This window comes from Ambystoma mexicanum, chromosome 9 (genome assembly GCF_040938575.1).
Source record: "Ambystoma mexicanum isolate Mex_15411 chromosome 9, UKY_AmexF1_1, whole genome shotgun sequence".
NCBI lineage: Eukaryota > Metazoa > Chordata > Amphibia > Caudata > Ambystomatidae > Ambystoma > Ambystoma mexicanum.
In genome coordinates, this window is record NC_090931.1 from 76,341,677 (window position 1) to 76,360,648 (window position 18,972).

An 18,972-nucleotide genomic window follows, 5' to 3' on the forward strand; every position below is an offset into this window, starting at 1 on the left:
TATTTAAACTAACAGGACCAGGCCCTCCTCTGCTCAGCTTTGATCCAGGGTCTTGCAATCCTTTGCCTGCCCCAACAGACCCCACAACCCAGTCCCTCCATTCTGCTACCCCTTCTTCTTCTTCCTAAATAGGTTCACACCCCCTTTCCTGTCCTGTAGCACAAGGCTTCACTGCACCCTTTTGTTGTTTCTGGGAAAGTACTTAATTTCCATCAATTTCTCAGATTTTTCCAATGTGAGTGTGAGGTGAGTGCATGGAACCAGTCAACGTGTGTGAGGGGCACAACCCTAAGTGGCGCCCAGAAAACAACATACATATATATTCACTGACATTTTTTTATTAAAGGGATATTATGGTCATGTTGGAGTAATAAAAACCTATGAAATTCAAAGTAAAAACTTTGTTAAAGGGACGTTATGGTTTCAAGTAAAATCGAAAAACCCCAGAAATTCGCCAGTTATGGTAAGCTAAACAGCCATAACTCGCGCCACCACTGTGCACTGCTAAGACTAACACCCAGGACATCAAAGATTACATCACAAATGTCATTGATGACATCACTGATGACATCACATATCTGGGCCACTTGTTTTTGTTTATTGACATATATAAACCAGGTGGTTTTGTTCACTGGCAGTCAGAATAATAAAATTGAAAAAGGTGCTACATATCTAGACGTTAACCTTGTCATATGTTCTTTAAGTACTTTCCTTAGGGTTTGGTCTCAGCTCATGGTGCACGTACATGGGGAAATGAGGAGGCCTCAAACGCACAATTCATTTGTACATTATGAAGATAAACTTTAATGTCATTAACATTTTCTGATGCTGCATTTTCTTGCTGCCTTACTTTAGTTTCCCTGTATGTGCCTCTGATTTGTATGCATTGTGGGTCTTCATATGTATTGTTTGTACCAGCACAAGTGCTGTAAGTCTTGAATCGTTAGCTAGTTATTGCATGTTTAACATTACTCAAACCTCTAATATGGTAGCATTCGTTATTGTACTATCCAAAATTACAGCATTATAAATAGTGTACTTCTAAGGTGAATGCTGCATTCATTGCCTATGTTTATATATGATTAGGTTTCTGTATTAACAACAACACTCCAATACAATGATATTAGATGAATACGTTCTTTAATAGATTAAGTAGTTCATGATAGGTCTCCCGATCACCCCAGACATCTTGTTACCAACCATATAAACACAACTCCTTGTAGGGACTTTTCATCAAAATTTATTTCACATGTGATGCCATCAGTGATTTCATCAATGACATTTGAGATGTCATCTTTGATGTCCTGGGTGTTAGAGGGTCATTACGAGTTGGGCGGTAAGGGTTTACCAGCACTGTTAAGGATGCCGGTGCCGGTAAACCCTTACCGCTTATTCCGAGGTCCCTTAGCGGGTGAGGGCTCAAAAGGGAATGGGGAATGGTTTACTGAATGGGGACTTACGGGGTCCTCCAAGGTCGGAATGACCCGCTAAGTCCCCATTCAGTCAGACCAGAGCCAGACCCGGTTTTGGAGGCAGCCATAGCGCTAATAGCACCATGGCTACCTCCAAACTCGTAATGACCCCTTAGTCTTAGCAGTGCACGGTGGTGGCGTGAGTTATGGTTGGTTATCTTACCATAACTGGCGAATTTCTAGGGTTTTTCGATTTTACTTGAAACCTTAATGTCCCTTTAACATAGTTTTTTCATTGAATTTCATAGGTTTTTATTAGTGCAACTTAACCATAACGTCCATTTAACACTGCCCCCTACCTTAGAAATAACACACGCGCAACATTTTCACTTGTCCACCTACCCCTCCATATTAGTGTTTGGTTCCTCTTCCCTCATTTCCCTCCCCACCTTTCGTTCTCAGCTCTCCTGCCAAAGAAAATACATCCAAAAATAACGAAAGACATAATCCTTTAGGAACCACATTTCACAGTAAAAATTTAGAACTAAAAAAAACATGTATAGACTCCATCTACTTTATATTTCTCAGTAAATATAGACTCAATAAGATTTTCCAACATTTCCATTTGCATTTTGTGTTATGCTAATGGCAATATTGTGGCGTTCATCCTTCGTTCCAGGGACTGGAATGGTGGATACCAGCCTAGCAGCCCAAGTTATCAGCCCAAGTGAAGCGAGGTGGATAACGATGTCTCTGGACCATTATCCCCCCCATTCCAGCCCCTGAAAAGGGGTGATGAAGGCCATTAGCACCCTAGGTTCCCAAAGCGGGAAACCGGGGTGCTAACAAAAAGGATTTTCCTTCCTACACTGGGAGGGCACAGGTGTCCCGGTGTAGGAGGGAAAATCCTTTTCCAAGATGGCCACCATGGAAAGGGAAGGCGAGGGTTCCATACAGGGCCCCTCTTCACTTTCTATGGCAGCCTGCAGAAGGCATACAGAGAACCCTATGACCATATTACCACAAGCATGTTTCTTCCCTTTCAGAACTATCCTAATTTCGAATAACTTTACCACATAGCCAGTCCCAGGTGGACATGGCCACTTTAATCCTATGTTTTGTCCCTTGTGGTCATGGCCAGTAGCCAGATTGTTCCGGATCATGACCTTATTCCATGACCCGGACAATCTGGCCACTGCCCATGGCCACAGGCTACCCCTCAGTCACTAAAGGTATACTGCTATTTTTTGTAGCTACATTATGCCACTTGTCAAATAATAAAACACTGGCACATTTGGAAAACCATGCTTGTAGGTCCTTGCCAATGCTCCTTACGCAGGTTTGCTGGAAATCCACCCATGTTATATTTTTTCAAAAGTGTCAAATGTATGCACGTACCATCATCATATAACCTAGCCCCCACTTGACAAAATCCCTTCAGACTTTACGAAAACATCTATATCTAAATCTATAATCTTTTTGCATTTGTCAAATGGCACCTCATTTATAAGCCTTTACATTATTTTGGGACCCCCCTCTAATTTTGCCCCCTCATGACAGAATCTCACCAAACTTTGCATACTCACTCAGAATCAGGAATGTAATATACAAATGTGAAATTTCAAGCAGTTCCATTAGGTGGTGCCAAAGTTATAAGCCATCCAAGAACTGCATTTCGCCATCCCTGTAATGCTGAGTTGTTCGCAAACTTTACAGGACTGTCCACGAACATCCAAACTGTTTGCGGACTTTCGTGGCAAAAAACACCTGTTTTTTTTGCTTCTTGCAGCCCTATGTCATCCCATCCTCAGCACCCGTCACCTCCCCAGAGATTATTTGATAAGTTTGACAAGTGTAATGTTGTGTTTTTTAATATGTTTTTACTGCCATGTCCATGGGCACCGGTCGCTGTCCGCGAATCCAAGATGGCAAGCATTTCCAAAAATCTGACACACTTCACGCTCTTCACCATCCAATCAGCAACACGTTGCATGTCCGCGGACATGAGACAAGCCGATTAACCAATTGGTGTCCTGTCCGCGGAGCGACCAGAGAAGTGTGTCCGCGGAGTGGACATAGATATCACTAATTTTTTGTGACCTACTTTTTGGTCGTTTTAAAAAAAACTACTGGATGGATCGGATTTTCCCCAAATTTACAAAAGCACGCTTTGGGGACCAGGCCGCTGCCCCTGCCGCAAATTTGGTGAAAATCCGTCCAGCGGTTTGGGCTGTAGGCATGAGCAACGTTTTTTCTCCATTCAGTCTATGGGGAAAAAAGAAATTTTGGGACCCCCCCTATAACTTTGCCCCCCCATGGACCAAACCTCACTAAACTTTGCAAAATAATTCAGAGTGGGCCATATAGTTTTTTTGAAAAGTTTGGTGTGGATTCGTCCAGGGGGAGCAAAGTTATAAGCCGCCCAAAAAGTGTTCTTCCTATGAGATTAGCAACTTAACCATAACTACACGGCCACTACCATGGGCCGTGTAATAGATTGGCTGTACCGAGTTGCTTATGTATATTGCAATGCAAATAATACAAATTGCAGATTCAAATATTTCGTTGAACAGACATAACGACGTCAGTGCAATACATAAGAAATGGATCAATGATAGGTCCTAAAGCTCCCAAGAATTGCCTGCCAGCACGCACTGCTCATGACGTCACACGTGCTTATTGCTATGGGGAAAATATCCTTGAGGTCCGTTTCAGCTTTGCTTAGTGATGGCCCTCAAATGAAAACTAAAACTCAGCGTTAAGTGGTCGGGGGTCCTTCTGGTTTCCTGGGCTGCTTTTGTCTCTGATGTCCTGTAGCAACTCTGGGGCTATACATATAAAGACAGAAAAGGTCTTAATGGGATTAATTCATAAGCACCCACTTAATGGGTAATTTATACATTTGATTCAGGTAAATACATCATTTATAAACTTGTCAAAAGCAGAACTTAATAAAGCATGAAAACTAAGACGATTTATTATAAAAGAGTTAAAACGGCAACACAATTTTAAGTCCTTTTATGCATGAGTTAATACATAACAATTACACTGTGCAAACAATCACGAAAAATGCCAGTGCAATCAGACATAGTCACCCTCGAGCGAGCCACCTCCACGACACCAACCGGGTTAATGCATGCAACTTAGCTGCGTACTTCAAGCAATCTACCGCGATGGGGACCGCCATTCCATCCAACTTACTAGGACATAATCGAATCGAAATAGCCAGGGTCGGATTGGCCCCTCGGCCTTTCGGCCCGTGGCCGAGCTGAAATCGTCCCTGGGGAGTGGGGGCCGGTTTCTGCCCATGCCTGGACCGGTTTAGAAAAAAAAATTAAAAATAAATGTGTGAATTTTTTTTGTTTTTTGCAAAACGATATTTTTACATATTTTTCGTAGTGTACTTAGGAATAATGCTATTTGATGCCACTTCCTGTTTTGTCAAGTGGTCTCACTTTGGGGTGGGGTCAAATCGTGAGGCGAGGGGTGGGCCACTTTTTTGAGGTGAGGGGTGGGCCATTTTTTTTGCGATGTCCGGGCCTATTTCTTGTCCCAGTCCGACCCTGGAAATAGCCTATCTAACAGGAGCTCAAGGAAGATACTGTAACCTGAACTAATGTGAATGACTCTCTGAAGGTATGAAATGAATACAATTAAATGTACAAAACCAATACAGATGACTTGATTAAATGCACTTTAACAGGCTATGAAATGTACTGAATCAGTCATCTGTAACCTGATATAAATGTACATTTATTTATTTATCTTCTGATAATGCGCTGGAGCCCACAGGAATCAGGGCGCAAAAGTTAAAAGTCCTATGACATGTACTAAATCAACAATCTGTAACCTGATATAATGGATGTAACGAATGTACAAGAATGTACACTCCCATGAAGTGTACCATGCAACGCCTTGACAAAGCCCGATAAAGGGCAAAACATAGCACGTGCAACCTCCAGGTCTATGTTGGCTCAAAGGGGACTGACTCACAGCACCTCTTGTTCCTCATGGACCCTCCAATAAACTCCTGAACTGTGTGTATATGGACCACACCCATTGCCTTATTTCCTAGCGCAGCAACATACCTACCTACTCTCACGAAAAAGTGTCTACTCTCTGACTGATTCGAAGTGAAGATCAGTCCTAGTTAGGCGACTGCAGCAAGATTACAACAATGTTTCACACACCTAAGCATTTGACACAGGGTGTCTCGCAGGCAACATATTCACTTTACCCTCCTAACATAATCACATACCACACATACGACGATCACACAAATCACAGAGGATCCCATCCCCCAACAGTTTAGGGCTGTAATGTGGATTTGAAAGGCAATTCCTCTGGCGATCCTTTTTCAAAAGAGGGCTTTCAATATCAGGGTGTCACAACATAAGGATTTTAGTCCTCAACTGCACCCTGACACTGTTTCCCAAACTTTCTGCCTCGAAATATAAGCAAGTGTTTAGAGAAAGTACTGACTGCCAAGTAACAGCGGAAAGGTTACTATTGCAAGCAAGTTGTTGGGAAAAGTTCATTAAATCAAATGCATAAGTGTTGTATTTCGTTTCTGCTCATGAACTAATCCTAAGAGTTTGTCTGTCATATGTTGTATAGTTCCCCATCTATTTGTGGGTTACAGGGTCCCCCCAGTGTTTCAATTGATTGAGGGCAGCTCCGGGATGTATGAATGTCATCAGTGATGTCATGTGCGCCTTCACGAGCAGTACATAGCAGTGTTTGAGGTATGTTTTTTTTAGGAATCCTAATGGTTGAATCTCGTTTTTATTTTTGTATTATATTCGCTGACATACCCACAGTTCCTCCATAGTATGGACTGCGGCTCTCAGCACTTTGTCATTCACAGAAAATGTCTGAATTGCTTTAACTCACGTGAGAAAAGACACAGTTCCTTCTCTCAGACCTTTTATGGCCCCAATCTAGGTATATACAGGCCCCTGTAAAAGAACAGTGGGCCTCATTACGAGTTTGGCAGTAATTCAGCTGTAAATTAGCCAAGTTACAGTGGATTTACCGTGGGATTACAGGTGGTGGAGGCAGAGCAGCGTACTTTCCCATTTTCAGAGTCAATAGGACTCTGTGGGGATTTTGCCAGAATTACCGCTGGCGGTAATTCCACCACAGACATTCTACCGATTTTTGCTGATTTTTGGCAGTAAGGTGTCGGATTCACTTGCAGCTTTTTTGCTGAAAGCAAATCCTCCATTTCACTGCCAACCCCGTAGTGTGGCAGTGTGGTAATGCAGTGGTAACAGTGTTACTGCCGCACTACTGCAATTTTTACCCGCACCACCATACGTGCAATGAGACCACTATATTACTTCTCTAGAAATGCTTAATATTTGATGTAGCGCTATTGACCTCAACATGAAAGTCACTGTAAATCAGCTTTCTAATAAATGACCTTTTCTGGTCCTAGAGATCAAATTGGCTGATGGTGAATTAATGTGCAACCTGCACAGGACGCTAAAAGGCGGGAACACTCGTCTCTGCATTTCCTAGCTACCATTGCCAGAGTTTTAAACTGGGCTTGCCAGACGTGGCTCTGCAACCAGCCACTTAAAAAGAAATGAGCCTTAATCCCAAGCAACTAGACGTTGTTCCCCAGAAACGTGAGCTACTAACAGCAGACAACTCTTTGCATGACCATCGGTGAGTAGTCAATTTCATTTATGGATCCTTTGCTGATTGATGCCTGAATCTAAATGAAATCTACAATCAAGACGCAGGAAGTTGTGCTCTAGCACCTTGAAGCGTCTTTTGTGCTAAATGGAATTACCAATAAAGATCACAAAACAAATAACCGGAAAGACTGAGAGAATATGGCAAAGTACTACTTTATTCTCATTTAGTAAAGCAGGGAGACCTGACAGGCATTGGACTGATGCATGCACACTCACGCATAACCTTGATTACACAGAGGTTTTATATCTCATTATGTGTCATCTATGACATCATCCTACATGGCAAATAATAAAACCTATCTAATGGAGGGATAAGTTAGGGTAACATATCTACTTATAGAAGGATTAGTGCTTCATTGGCTACCCCTTAACTGTACGGCACGCCTTGAACCACCTCTAAATACATACAATACTGATTATATCGGATGAAATAATAGCAGATTGGTCTGTGCAACATTGTATAGCAGTTTGCCCAATAGACCCACTGATTTGTTGGCATCTCACCCAACCTTGGACATTTGGCTTGCTACAGCATGTGTGTTAAACGAAACTTAGGTGCTTAGAATCACATCAGACTACTCCCCATATTTCCCAATTAATCCGTCATCCCTCATCGGTATGGTCATAAGACAAAGTCTTCCTTTTGTAGTTGACCTTGAAGCCTGCTCACTGTCCTGGAACATTTGAGGGAGTATGAGCACATCACTATCTTCATCTGTGGCTTAATGAATAGCCCTTGTTTTCGACTTCGGAATCACGTGTTAGGAGACCACAAGATTGTCAATTTCGACCTTTATTTACTGCTATTTGATTCAATTATGCTGGGTGTCGTTGCTCCTTTTGGCCCCTGGAGACTTGTTCACTCCATCTTTATGAACTTTCTGCACTTTTAATTTTCCAATACTTGGCTCTTGCAAATGTTTTCTTCTTCTTTAATCTAATAGAAATGTTCCCTTCGTTCATAGCTTATCCTTAAAATAGTATCCTTGATCCTAGGCCAATGTAGCCTTCCTGTTCTGCACACATAGCTCTCCAGCTTCTCCTGATTCTGCAGCCTTGCTCTGTCTCTGAGGTAGTTTAGCTGATTCTGACATCAGCCATTGTCCATTTTCCTGCCATGGCCGTCCTTACCATGTTGTATATATATACACCTTTAAAGCAAGCCTCTATATGTCTCGTCTATCTTGCGTTACTGCGTATTTACAGTTATCGGTCAGTAAGTTACTTTGTCTTCTTTGTATTCATAATTACTTTATCTTTAGGTACATGTTTCTCTTGGTGCTTCAGTTACATTGTTACTTCTTAGTTATTTCATATTGTTTCAGCATAGCCTCATATATCTTCCTCATGACATCACTCTGCCCTCGACCGATTTCTTTTAGCGTTCCATGATGTTCATTGTTGCGTGCTGACATCCTTCCACTCAATATCCTTCCTCTTGTTTGGTGCGAAGGTACATTCTATATGGATGTCTGAGTGCAAAGCGCCCATCATACACTCGATGCAGTATCAGGGCAACACATGGGATCCCATTTACTGCTCTTCTCCTGCTGTTCCAATATGATGGTGGTGAGTGGGCGAGAATAGTGAAAAAGCATTCACCTGCTCCTCTACAAAGTAACAGCACCCTCACCCTCTCAACCCATCCCTCTCACCACTCAACTAACTCCTCACTAATACAAAAGCGCAACCTTCTTCTTCTAATCTCCTTTAGACAACCAACCAGTTCTACTGCACTTAACAGACTCAGACCCTACCCGTTTTCTATCAAAAACCATTCTGTCAATTCTGCGCTCCATCATCCGCAGGCTGGTGTGCGCCTGACCCACCCGATCCTTACCAACCACAGCACCGCGAGGCCAACAATATTGGCGAAAGGGCACCATATAAGAGCACTTCACATTACATTACACAAGGGCAATTTTGACATATTGCAGAATTTGTGCACAGACGCAAGTCTTTGAATGGCATGCAGCAGATTCGACAGAGCGATCACGCAATAGAAGGTGTCCCAAGAAAATTATAAAACAGGCCAGAGAACATTAAATGCCCCCGAGAGATTAGTCTTGAAAATTCAGTGCGAGAGAAACAAGATTGAATAGCTTGCGTAACAACATACAGCCCCAGCAGAACAAATGTAGACAATGCAAAATAATCGGCATCTAATTAAAAGGAAATGGATTTTGGAGAACAAGGCACTTTTTGAATATAAAAAGAATCAGAATTTATGGCAGAAATTGGTGAAAATACACCCGGCAGAGAAGAAAAAAACAACCCTGATGGGTTTGTTGGGTTTACCCACAACAAGGACATCATGAATGTGAGCAATGCACTGCAACAGTACATGGGGTCTCATTACGAGAATGGTGGTAATGAAGAAAGGAAGGCGGAGTGGTAATAACGGCATCGTTAACGGGTCCGGGGCATTATGACCCGACAACCCGCCAATACCGGCACCGCCCGTACCGTGCCCTCTCATACCGGCATGGGCACGTACACGCGCCCCTTCGGGGGGGAGCAAATATCGGCATGCCGGTAATAGGAGGACATCACAACCCACGCGGGCATGCAAATACCGGCATCCCTAAGGCGGTAATCAGGGGCTGCACGATGGCGGCCATACAGGCATCGTGGACTACCCGTAAACAGCAATCAGCAATCAAGGCAACTGCCACAGGTGCACACAATCACCACAGGTGGAGTCAATGGAGGCTGGGCCAGTATAAAATGAGTACACCCACACACCACACCCCTTCCTACACCAAAATGCTACCACTAGCTGTTGCAATCATGGCGCTGGAGGACATGCCCATACTGCTACAACTACAGCAACAACTACAGCAGCAACAACAGGCAGCACAGAGGAGACGCAGGAGGAGAAGGAGGGTGAGACAGGCCCAGCAATTACCACCAGTGCAGCCAGTAGTACCACGTAGGCAGCCACCAATCCCTCGCATCAGACCCAGTCCATTCAATCTAACCCCTGAGCAGATCCACACCCTGTACCGGTTGGACCGTGACACCATCACCACCATAGTGGACATGATAGGCAACGAAATTGCCAGCCTCATAGAAATACGCACTGCCATCCCCCCGCTACTAAAAGGTGGTGTCTGTGCTCCACTTCCTGGCCACAGGCACCTACCAGCACACAGTGGGCCAGCTGCATGGCATTTCACAACCACTATTTTTATGCATGCTGACCCAAGTGCTGGATGCCCTCCTGAAGCATGCTAGCACCCACATATCCCTACCACGGACTGCCCAGGAGATAGCCGACACCAAAGTAGGCTTCCATGCACTGGCAGGCATGCCCAATTGTGTTGGTGCCCTGGACTGCACCCATGTAGAATTGGTAGTCCCCCATGCCGTAGAAGCGGTGTACTGCAATCGCAAGCTATACCACTCCATCAATGTGCAGATGGTATGTGACTCCAGCAAGATCATCACACATTGCTGCGCCCGATTTCCCGGGTCAACACATGATGCCATGGTGCTGCGTAACTCCATGCTACCCCGCTGCTTGGTGAGTTGCCTGACTGGCCCATGGCAGTGCATCGGGGTAGTGATGTGTTGGTATGCATACTACACCTGGGTGGGAATGGGGGGGTGCATACTCCACCTGAGTGGGAATGAGGGGGGGATGCATACTCCACCTGGGTGGGAATGGGGGGGATGCATACTCCACCTGGGTGGGAATATGGGGGATGAATTCTCCACCTGGGTTGGAATACGAGGGGATGCATACTCCACCTTGGTGGGAATGAGGGGGATGCATACTCCACCTGGGTGGGAATGGGCGGGGGGATGCATACTCCACCTGGGTGGGAATGGGTGGGGGGATGCATACTCCACCTGGGTGGGAATGGGCGGGGGGATGCATACTCCACCTGGGTAGGAATGGGGGGATGCATACTCCACCTGGGTGGGAATGGGTGGGGGGGATGCATACTCCAGGGGGGATGCATACTCCACCTGGGTGGGAATGGGCGGGGGGATGCATACTCCACCTGGGTGAGAATGGGCGGGGGGATGCATACTCCACCTGGGTAGGAATGGGGGGGTGCATACTCCACCTGGGTGGGAATGGGCGGGGGGATGCATACTCCACCTGGGTGGGAATGGGGGGGTGCATACTCCACCTGGGTGGGAATGGGCGAGGGGATGCATACTCCACCTGGGTGGGAATGGGTGGGGGGATGCATACTACACATGGGTGGGAATGGGGGGTGCATACTCCACCTGGGTGGGAATGGGCGGAGCGATGCATACTCCACCTGGGTGGGAATGGGCGGAGCGATGCATACTCCACCTGGGTAGGAATGGGGGGGTGCATACTCCACCTGGGTGGGAATGCAGGGGGGAGATGCATACTCCACCTGGGTGGGAATGGACGGTGAGTTGAGAATGCACGCAGAGCTAATGGCTCCTGACCTGAACCTCCCAATCCCAACATGACACATCATTGGCAAACATCTGACCATTTACGCATATCAATGACCACATGTAAGACGCACAACCTGGCCACCATGTGTATGTCAAGCAATGCATGACTAAACAGGATCCCAACTATGCCAATGTGGATAGTGTGACCATGCACAGTGTAGTATATACAGCAAAAATGGGAGGCAAAACATTGTCCTACAACCACAGTACATCCGCCTCAGCATGCATTATTTCACCCTGTGTCATCTATCCAACACCATCCAGACTACCTCACCATATTGCAGTATCGAATGCATCATAACAATATTGGTGCATACGTACAGGGACATGTGCAAGTCCACAGCAAATAGCCGTGGCCATGACTGTGAATCCTGAAGGTGGCAGCTCAGAGTGACTCACGTAGACCTATCTGTATTCTCTTGCAGGTGATGGAGGATATCCCTTGAAGCCGTGGCTACTTACCCCTGTGTGGAACCCGCGGAACAGCCATGAAGAGGAGTACAATCGGGTACATACCCGTACCCATGTTGTGATTGAGCAGACCTTTGGCCTTTTGATGGCGTGGTTACGCTGCCTAAGCAGGTCTGGTGGAGCACTCCTTTATGGCCCTGAGAAGGTGGCAAAGATAACCATGGCCTGTGTCATGCTGCACAACATGTGCGTCCGGAGAAATGTACCCCTGCCACCTGACATTGACATGCATGCACCGGGTGAGGATGATGAGGATGAAGATGGAGGAGAAGCAGAACCCCTGCCAGTACGTGATGCACAGGATGGCTGTGCAGTACGCCAATCACTGATTCACAAATACTTCTGACACATAGGGACCTTGATAGATATGTGTCAGTGACACATTGTACACTGTGTCCATGTGGACATGCACACAGGGAATGTGGGGAGTTGGCCACTGTACACCGTCAGACATTAAATTGATACACACGAAAAGATGAATGTCCAGCCATTGAATTTTTTAAAAAACAACGGGTGTATTTATATCAACTGAAGAAAGTGCAACCCCTCCACCCCCAACCCCCCAGTGAACTCCCCCAACCCCCAGTGAACTCCCCAAACCCCCCAGTGAACTCCCCAAACCCCCGGGGAACTCCCCCAACCGCCCAGTGAACTCCAAAAAAAACCCAATGTCCAAAAACCCCCAATGTACTCCCAAAACACCCCAATGTACTACCCCTAATACTCCCAATCACCGCCAACACCATTGCACCCACTCCCATAGTTCTCCCACACTATTTGCGGGACTTATTGCTGTCCGGGGGCATCATTTCAGTGTGCCTCGCATTCCGCTGTGTTTGACGCACAGGGCTGGAGGGTCCAGAGGAAGGGGGGGGCGGCGGAAGCGGATGTGGTGGATGGGGAGGAAGCTGTGGTCATTTGCACGCCTGGTGCGGGTTGTGGCTGCTGCACGTGGAGCAGGATGGATGTGAGGACCTGCGTGATGGCCCTCAGACAGTCTCTCATCAACAATTCCGAGCTGTTTACAGCGGCTGTGTTGGCAGCTAGGGCGGCTGTGTTGGCGGCTATGGCGGCTGTGGTCCCGCTATGGCCTGGGCTATCCCACGCCTCGTGTCCTCCCCATCAGCGATGTATTGCCGGAGCAGGTCCAACATAGACTCCTGTCTGCTCTCCACCCTCGCCAGCCGTGCCTCAAAGCTGATGGTGGCAGCAGCAGTGGTCGAGGGTGCTGCCACGGGGCCTGCATTAGCAGTGCTGTCCTCGGGGAAGGGGCTCAGGTCGGAATCGTGCAGGCAGGGATCCGCACTGCTGCAGGTGGGTGAGGGCTGAATGTGGGGTGGGTGGGAGGGCACGGGGCTTGGGAAGTGTGGACACTCCACATGCGTCAGTCCTTCCTGGTCCACAAGCTCCTCCACTGCATCATCGGTATTGGTCTGTTGTTCTACTGCCTCGCCTTCCAATGGTGTGGGTGTAGGCAGCTCAGTGTGCATGGTGTCAGGTGCAGTGGGTGTAGGAGTGGGCTGCGAGGAGGCCCCGGAGGTGGTGTTGTCGCTGCCCGTTGTCATTGGCCGGGACGTGGATGCCCTTGTAGTGTGATCCTGGCTGGCATTTTCTCCATCGGTGCCTGGGGGGGTAGAAGAGATGCAGGGCATCAGTGATGGTGTTATATGCTAGATGCATTATAGGGTGCTGTGGAGTATGTCATGTATCATGCATTCATATCTTACAGGTGTGTCACACAGGGTAGTATGAAGACGGCATTTTGGCATTTGCTGCATGGCAGGTGGCATGCCGTTGCATTGGGGTTTGTGTGATGTATTATATGGGCGCGTTCTCTGTGTGTTGGCTGTGTGTTGGTAATGGGATTGGCACTCAGCATGCATTTCAGTGTGGCAGGGTTTGGCCCACCATCTGGACAAGAATATGTTGATGTGTGTGTTTGGACATGCATTGCCTTGCCTAGGCTCTCTTCCGCATCACTTGTGCTACGTCATGGTTTCCCCTACAGGGATCTGCAGGGTCACTCACCTCCATCTGCACTTGATGCCGCAACCCTCTCAATCTCCCCAAATCCCTCGATGGAGTCCAGATTGATGAACGTGCTTGCCGTCTCCTCCCAGGTGGTCAGTGCGGCAGGAGAGTGGGGACCCCCGCCAGTAGCCATGGCCTCCCTCCTGTTGCTTGACAGGATATTGCGAACCCTGAGGCGAAGGTCATCCCACCTCATCTTGCAATCCTTCACTGTCCATGGGGTGGTTCCAACAGCGGAGACCTTGCGGGATACCTCCTGCCAGACCTCCTTCTTGCGCTGCTGCACCTCACGCTTCAGGTTCTGCTCATTTATCACATCAGCATGTGCAGCAAGGGTGTCTGCAAGCATGTTCAATTCTGCATCAGAAAAGCGCTTTTTCCGCAGGTGGGGGATAGTCTTCCTGGTTGCCTTCGACATGGCGCGTGTTTTGCCACTCCTATAAACAACTGGTGGTTTGGGAGGATTGCAATGGATTGTGTTTTTAAAGATGGCCGCAGGCGCATTTCCCGTTCCGACGTGATGACGTTACTTCCGGGTCCGGTATTACGAGCCTGGTATTAGCATGCTGTTATTACCGGGTCGGTATTAAGGGGTTCCTCCTAGGCGGAGGCGGTATCGGCGGGTCCCGTGATGGCGCTATTGGGGGGTTGGAGGGCCTTTAGCAGCGTGCGGGTATGGCCATTTCCGGCATGGGGGCTTGCGCGTGCTCGCGCACTCATAATCACCCGCTATTAGCGGTGTCATACGAGCACGGACCCGCTCGTACCTCCATGCCGGTAATGACCCCTTTTTTACCGCGCTACTCGTAATGAGGCCCATGGTGTGGCATAGATAGACATGGATTGGGGCTTGACAATGCACATTAATTCTTGAAGACCGAATGTCATATATGCGATCAAATATCCGTGTCAACTGATGAAGATCGGAAAGACTTAAAAGTCAGGTATGACATATCTGTGACCATAGCTCATATTTAGGAAATAACATGAAAGGCAACCTCTTGGTTGAGCAAATACAAAAACACCAGCATTCGCCGGATGACATGTTTTGAGTTGTTTCAAAAGAAATCCAAAGCAATCCAGAGATGATGATAAAAGATTCATTGAGCGTGACCAAAGATGAATTCAACGTTTGGGTGTAGATAAGCGAGTGGTGAACAAAACCATTGATTGGAATCAATAATATAAGATAATCCCAAAACATTCTTTCAAAGTTAGTGCATGCACAATTAAAGTGAACAAGTGTAAAAGGCTGTGTACATGGGCCAAAGTGCATAAGGAAAGTAATTTCCTGACTGTTAATATATTGTGTGATGCATTTGATTGTAATTGGTTGTAATTCATGTTAATAGAAAAAAATATATTGTTTCACGCTGTAGGACCACTATATGTCTCCTAAGGCAACAGCTCCCTCTAGCAGTGACAACAGGTTAGGCAGGCAGTCTCTGCTGTGCATGACTGCATCAGACAAACATACATCTGGTATTTTATTAAATAGGATGTGCTTTACGTCTTGGAAGATATTCTGCAGTTCACGATCTTATAAGAGAGAGTGTGTGATTAACCTCAGATGCAGTGATGGTTAAAAACAACAGCAAGTTTTAACAATTTATAATTTTAGGTGCAAGGCATACATAGGGAGTTGAGGCTCTTGATCTCCAGTGAGAGAGATGGGGGAGTGGTGCGGCCATGTTGAGTGGAATAATTGCATCCAAAATATGATCAGGAGTGTAAAACGTCAGTGCCCCAGCAGTTGTGCTCTTAAATATTTAGCTACACCATTCAATAAGGATTTATACAAAATATAAAATAAAACAATATTGAAGTCATTTATGCAGACAAATGCTATATTCTCAATATTGAGGTTTGAACATTTTGGTGGGAAATATAGAGTGGTCTTTGTTCAATGTTGAGTGCAACAAGTGCACTCAAAAGATGGACGCCAGGAATGACTTGAACGCACTAGTGGTCATTCTCCCCATTACGCAGTCCAGGAAGTGCATTTAAAGTGTGCATGTGCCTAAATGGGGTTTTGCAAAAACTCTACAGCCACTTGCAGAATTTGATCTATACATTGGACTGGTTGGACATCAAGCAAATATTCCAGCTAGAGTTGAGGATTGATAGTATGGGTATATATACTTCTTGTGTTTCTGCAGACGTACACATGGATTCGGGAAGGTCATCAATCATTTAAACAAAAGAAGCAGAAGTGCAGGATAATGATGTGAAAAAGGGACTTGGTGCGATTCCAATACCTCCGGCTCCTCAATGCCATCGGAAAAACATGAGTGCACCATAGAAAAGCAACTGTTGCCATTAGTGGCCCACTGCGACGACGACTAATCCCACAGCATGCTCTCTGTGACAGACGGCGAAAAACGAAGGGCTGCCAGAATAATACTGCAAAAGTAGCGGCCTGAAGAAAATAAAAAGGGTAATTATGTTTTGAGCGCAAGAAGAGAGGCAACTGGGAATTAAATAAAAGCTGGATCAGCATGAGTGGTGTTTCTTTGAATTCATTGCAGAGAAGCATCTTCTTACCTAATGAAAAACATGGGGAAGTGGTGAAGGGCTCCCCGCATGAACTTGTAGGAACAAAGATAATGTGTTGACAAAGTCACTCCCATGGAGAGGTTGTTATGAATAATTATGTAAGCAATAACGTGGCTTTTGTTGGGTCCTCTTACATGATTGGCAACTTTCCACAACACCAGAGATTTGAATAGCAAGGCATCAATTAATCATTACACATGTGATTCTTTCTTGCCATGATGAAGGCCATGGAGAAATGTTGTATGCAGTGTAAATAAATCAGCCGCAACGATGTGTCAACATTTGTACACGAATGTTGCATGGTAACACAAGGTGTAACACAGACAGAAGCAAATCAAGGTATGTATACACAGAAGATATGAATATAGTAATGATTAAGACATGAACTTTCTATGGTTTAAAAGGCCAGATATTTTAGAAATCAATCTCTCGTTACCTTCACTTGGGTGAGTAGGTGCTGTAAGGAACTTATGGTGATAACAGTAAAGACAGACACAAGTGATCACAGTTCAGGGGTGTTTATTAATCTGTAAGTGCAAGGTGGAAAGACGCCTAACCTAAACCTAAATCTAAGATGGGAGCAAGCATCGGCCATCAAATGAAAACTAAGGCAGTCCTTGTGGCGTCTTGTCAAAGTAAAAAGCCTATACTAAGAAAAACCTATTGCCAATCCCTTACAACTAATTACAGAAAGAGTGTGGGATAGGGTATCAAAATAAAGAAGAAAGTGTTCACAAATAATAAGTCAGGATGTGATTGCCTCAAGGTCTCCCCTACCCACATTTTTAGCACGGGACAAGGTGGGACTTCGGAGCACAGCACACGCTCGAGCCTTCCCAGCACGAGCTAACAGTTCCATATCAGCTATCAGGTTCTTTGATGGTTAAGTCTCTTTATAATGAAAAGTATCCAGCCTTCGAGGCTTGATACTCTCAACAAACAAAGACAAAGTTCTGTTCTACAAACACTTTGGGTGATGGCTTCACCATTGGTTCCCGTCTTCTGGGAGCTTACCCCTCAGATATATTCAATAAATTAACACGTCAGTTCCTTTCTCAGTGAACTTTGGGTGATAACTTTCCACCCCTGGATCTCCCTCGGCCGGGCTCCGACCCCAGAAGACAAGGGTGACACTCCCATTCCCCTTGTCTTGCAATGCTTCTCGCTTTCACAAATCTTAATGTCTTTTTAAACAGGTTTTTGGCCTATGCCCCTGGTTGTCGGCTTCCCTCTGCTGGGTTCAGTCTCGCTGACTTTTTGTTGTCGGCTTCCCGGTGCCGGGTTTTCTCTCACTGACTTTTGTAACACACTGTTCATGTACTTATCTTCACCATGCAGGATGCACTTCCCTTAGCTTTCACAATTCTCTGTCGATCAAAGACTTTCGACGATGCAGAGGATTTTACTAGGCCCATGTATGACCACTTTGACCACTCTTCACCTCTCCCCAAGGCCTTCTGGTTACAGTAGTCTTTACCATTGGGTAATCACACAGAGTTTCCTGCATGAGCCCCCACATGGAGCCGGACTCTGTATCGAGTTTTCCCCCTCTTTCTTTAATAATATCCTTTTGCTTTTCAAAGTTCAATTTAGCCTTTGGATATTTTTCATTCAACACAGTTCGGTTTCTTATCGACACTCCCCTCGACTCACCGGCTGTGATGAACTGCTTGGCTTTCTGATATCTTGGAGTCAAGGTTTGTACCACAGAGACCAGTGTTTCTCCCCGGCTTGGTAATCAGTGGAGGAGGGTCATGTGTAACAGGCACATCTGTTGCAATACATGTTGGCTATTGTTTGCGGATTTATCGTTCCCTCTATAGAGGTTCCACGGGCCTTGATCGGAAAGGGCAAGGTCACACCCTCACCTGCGCAACCCCCGCTGCCTCCTGTGCGCCACCCATTGCCTCTGCGTGCGCACCATAGCCCGCCTGGTCCCGTGCAATTCCTTGATTGCGTGTCCACATCATCCCCTTTGGCTCCCCTGACCGCGTACTCCACACTTGCCTCGCACCCAGCCTGTGCAGTCCCTCGCAATCCCTGAGTATGTGGTTCCTCGCATCCCCCTGTTCACGTGTCCTCGCCTCCTCCTTCTCTTATTTTTACCCCTCCCCGGAAGTCTTTCAAGGATGGCAACCTTCTCCATATTGCCACTCTCAACTCTAGCTCTGCTGTCAATCACTCCTCTGATATCTGCCACCTCCTGGGAGAACTTGATCTCGATCTCACCGAGACATGGTTCACGGCCAGCTCTGTCACAGGTTTTGACACTCTCCTCCCAGATGGCTACAAGATCCTCTCCGCGCCCAGATCCAACCATTCCAGAGGGGGTGTAGCCCTGATCTTCCCTG